At 39.4% G+C, this 4,832-nt stretch overlaps 1 pseudogene; it reads left to right on the plus strand.

Annotated features, from left to right (window-relative positions):
* Window positions 1-4,832, plus strand: part of LOC107587887 (neurobeachin-like) — a 258,279-nt pseudogene that overhangs the window by 39,963 nt on the left and 213,484 nt on the right.

Below are 4,832 nucleotides of genomic sequence, written 5' to 3' on the forward strand. Positions count from 1 at the left end.
CATATCGTGACTCTTTCGTGTGGTGGCACATTGACAGAAATGAAATCTGTAATGACCCTTGTCTCCTGCTAAGTAAACCTGCCTTCACTTCCTCACTACTTTGATTTCCTCCCTGCCTCTGTCTGCTTCCTCTCCTCTCTTCTCCTCTCACTCAAGATCCAATGTATTATTTATATCTAAATGCAAATTTTACTGCATTAGACCTTCTGCCTGCTGCCCATGAAAACAGTTTTGGGTTCAAATGTGTGCTTCCAGTGCCAAGAAAGAAAAATACAGCTAAAACCTTTAAAAAAGCATCTACATTTTCTCTGATCATACTGATATCTTAGACTACTGTAGCATTTGGCCTTGAAATTAAGGTTTTGATGATTGCTGAATTAGGCTGTTATCAAGTAATTCAGTGTAATTCACTGACTGTTTTATACATTAAATAAATTGTATAAATGCAACTTGACAGTGATATCTGTCTGTTTCCTTTGGAATATCAAACACTGATAAATCATTCACTGTGCAATAGAATAAAATAAAATAATTTTGATTTCATGCTGACCTTTTTCCTTCTTTAGTGGTACATGATCAGCATTGTTCACATCTACAACCGCTGGAGGAACAGTGAGATTCGCTGCTACGTCAATGGACAGCTTGTCTCCTACGGCGACATGGCTTGGCACGTCAACACCAACGACGTAAGACCACTTTGCTATCGCAGTTACCGCAGCTGTCTGTAGCTACCGGATGTTGTCTCAGAGAAATATCATCACCACTGTGTGCACAGTGTGAAATTAAACTATGAAAGATGCATTGATTTATCACAGTTTCGGAATAAATAAATGACGTTTATTTCTGCCAACACATCAAGCCTATCATGCCATGCATGCTGCAACATTTTTAGGAATATTTTAAATATGCTTGTAAAATAGTAAAAATTGGTTCTCTCTCTCTCTCTCTCTCTCTCTCTCTCTCTCTCTCTCTCTCTCTGTATATATATATATATATGTATATATATATATATGTATATATATATATATGTATATGTATATATGTATATATATACACAAGCACACACAGGTTTATATTTGTGAAAAGTGGGGACATCCCATAGGCGTAATGGTTTTTATACTGTACAGACCGTATATTCTATTGCCCTTTACCAACCCTACCCCTAAACCTACCCCTTACAGGAAACTTTGTGCTATTTCAGATTTTCAATACACTCCATTCTGTGTGATTTATAAGCGTTTTGAAAAGTGGGGACATGGGGTAATGTCCTGAAAAGTCACCTTCTCCTTGTAATACCTATGTCATACCTTTGTCATTATACAAATGTATGTCCTCATTTGTCACAAAAACGCATACACACACACACACACACACACACACACTGTATGTGCTGGCTAGTAACTGATTACATGTGATCTGGATTATGTAATCAGACTCCAAAATTTAAGTACTTGTAATTAGATTCTATTACATTTTAAAATATAATAATAATTGTTATCAGACTACAGTTACTTTTTTATTGATTACATAATTATATACTATTCACACAATAGGAATAAATTATTCATAATTTATTGATTCTCCCTAATTCTTATTTTTCATCATTTAAATGTACTTTTCTAAAATAACATTCATTCAGGAAGTCTTCCAGTTTTGTGGACTTTCACACAAAGACTAGTCACTAGTAAGATGGTTATAATTGCACAGAAAGTTGAGAGCCGAGGCGGACAGTAGAGAAGTATTTTTACTTTGCTTTAAAAGTACTTTTCAGGTGTCTGTACTTTATCAGAGTGTTTTTCTTTAGAAAACTTTACTTCACAACATTCCAAAGCATAATATTGCACTTTTTACTATATTATTATATCATTTAATACTTAATTACATTAGAAATATATTACTTTCTTACTTTTACTCAAGTAAATGTAATACAAAGATTTACATGAGTACAAGAAAGTACTACATTTTTAATGTTCTTAATCTTAAGTATTAAAGGTAAAACAAACAACAACTTTTATTTATGAAATGTAGTGCAGTGAATAGTATGACATTATGCTTTGGAATGTAGTGACGTAAAGTTTTCCAAAGAAAAACAGTGATAAACTACAGATACTTTTTTAATTTACTTGAGTAAAGTAAAAATACTTCACTACTCTCCGCCTCTGGTTGAGAGGCAACACGGCATTTGAACTCTAGATTTACAAAAGTCATTTCTGTTTTAAGAAGTGGTTTCTCAACATTTCAACAATTCAAAAGTAATCTAAAAGTAATCAAAAAGTAGTCTGAATATATTACCTAAAATGTGTAATGTAATGGATTACATTACTAGCTACTATTTTATTTGTAATTTGGAATCAGTAATTGACTATACAACATATAACAAAATGCAATTATGTTTATATTTGGAGTAAATGTGACAAAAATTCTGATTAACAAAATGGAACCTTCTAATGTAGAAAAATATGAAGTTGTCTGTGGAAATACAGACCTTTTTTGCCAGCTCAAATCTTATATGAGATATTATCTTGGGGCTTCAATGATTGGATTAAAATTCACAGACCTATGCTTCTGTTTTTCTGTACCTCACTGAAAGCAATGTAAGATAATTAAAAGGTTGGACCAGCAGTGCTTAACCTCAGATCTCCTGGGTGCCGATTTTGATTAAACTAATAGGCAGGTTTCAGCACAGAATAACATCTCTGTAATGCTACATCTCAATTATGCTGTGAACCATTATTTGCTTAGTATGAAGTTTGCATACTGAAATCCACTATATTTCCACACCAGCGCTCTATTTTTTCCCCTACTATTCACTTTTGAGAGATTGCTACGAAGAACTCCAAGCTGTTTTCTTCATGTGCTTATCACAGAGCTATGACAAATGTTTCCTCGGCTCATCTGAGACGGCAGACGCCAACCGAGTGTTCTGCGGACAGCTCGGAGCCATCTATGTGTTCAGTGAAGCGCTAAACCCTGCTCAGATATTCGCCATCCATCAACTAGGCCCAGGATACAAGGTATGTAGTCAGATTTGCCAAAGTGCGTTACACACCAACGCTTCGCTGCCACCATTGATCTCCAAGAGATGTTATTCCTTTGTCAGTGATATTTGGTTATTGATTAATTTGCTTTCCAACATGATTTCACCATCGCGCTGAGGAAATAACCAAGTTTGTGAGATCTAAATCTCAGCTGATTTCAAGCTGTTCATTATTTTCCAGCTATTAGGTTACAAAACTGGATTTTCCAGCAGAAAAAATGAGGTTTGAAAAGCAGCATTTACATATTTACTTATTACCAAACATTTGTTTGATGAACTTTATTCTTCTTGTTGTCGTGCATTATTGCTTTTATATTGAACGACAGCAAAGTTTCTCAGTTTTGCTTTTTAATGAAGTCTTCCATTGATGATGTAACGGGGCTGACGAGACGTGAGACGTGTGGATCCATCTGCAAGCTTTTATTTCAGAGACGTGGTCATAACAGGCAGGGTCGAACAATGGCAAACAGGTATGTGGCGGGCAAAACACAAGAATAGTCCTAGGGCTAGCGTAGGTCAACGATCGGCAGACAGAATCACAGGGGCGAGACGAGAGGGATAAATCCAGGGAAACAGGCAAGGATCAGAAACCGAGAAAACAGGCAAGGCAAGGCAAAACAAGGAAACACAGAGACTCGGAACAGGGTACAGGCTAAACAATACTCAGCAGAGAATGGTAGTTTGAGTGAGTGTTATATAGTGAGTGAGTGATATGAAACAGCTGTGCAATCAGTGCTGTGTGCAATCAGTGCAATGAATGATGGGATATGTAGTCAGGGGTGATATGCAACAGTTTGTGTTGTGCGAGAGTCAATGTAATGAAAGGGTGACCTCTGGTGGTGATTGAACGGAAGTCCATGGACAGGATTCGTGACAGAGCCCCCCCCCCAAAGAGCGGCTTCCAGATGCTCCAAATGCTATACGATCCAGGTGGGCAGTGGAGCGGAGGTGGAACAGGGGGAGGGACGGAGAGCTAGGTCCAAGAATAGGAGAGACCAGGGACTGAGGCAGAGCCGGCACGGTGGAGCAGAGGACCACCATGGTGGAACAGAAGACCACCAGAGCCTGACAGAGCCTGACAGTAGACAGTAGAACCACCACGGCGGAGCAGAGGACCACCACGGCGGAGCAGAGGGAACAGAAAACCCCCCCGGTGAACCACACGGCTCAGGAGACCACGGCGGAGACTGTAACAACGAGAGAGCAGAGACAGACAACACAGACAGAACATTGGGGTTGATAGACAAGACTGAGCGTTCAGGGGCCGGTGCCGCTGCCTCTAGCAAATCGGCGGTGGAGTACGTGGCCCAGATACACCATAAAGTAACCCCCCATATGGGAAGTGCTGCAGACAGGGGAATGAGTTCATGAATAGAAGAGTTAGAATGAGTGGGTTTGGGGATACCAGCGGTGCGTGCAGACACCAGCGGTGCATCCCTCACACTGGATACCAGACTGGGATACCGAAGGGCTGACCTTGAGAATCTGGGTGTGACAGACAGGACGTGACATGACTCTGGATGGATGATCAGCTGTGATGCGATGTGATTCTGGATGAACAGTTGAGACGTGACGAGGCTCTGGCAGATCAGCTGAGACTTGACTTGACTCAGGAATGGAAACTGTGACTTGACTTGACTCATGAAGATCTGTTGTGATTAGACTTGACTCATGACGATCAATTGTGACTTGACTTGCCTCATGATGATCAGCAATGACTTGACTTGACTCAGGACGATCAACTGTGACTAGACTTGACTCATGACGATCAGTTGTGACTTGACTTGACTCATGA

The sequence above is a fragment of the Sinocyclocheilus grahami genome, unplaced genomic scaffold (genome assembly GCF_001515645.1).
Source record: "Sinocyclocheilus grahami isolate Dianchi unplaced genomic scaffold, SAMN03320097.WGS_v1.1 scaffold6.1, whole genome shotgun sequence".
NCBI classification, from domain to species: Eukaryota; Metazoa; Chordata; class Actinopteri; order Cypriniformes; family Cyprinidae; genus Sinocyclocheilus; species Sinocyclocheilus grahami.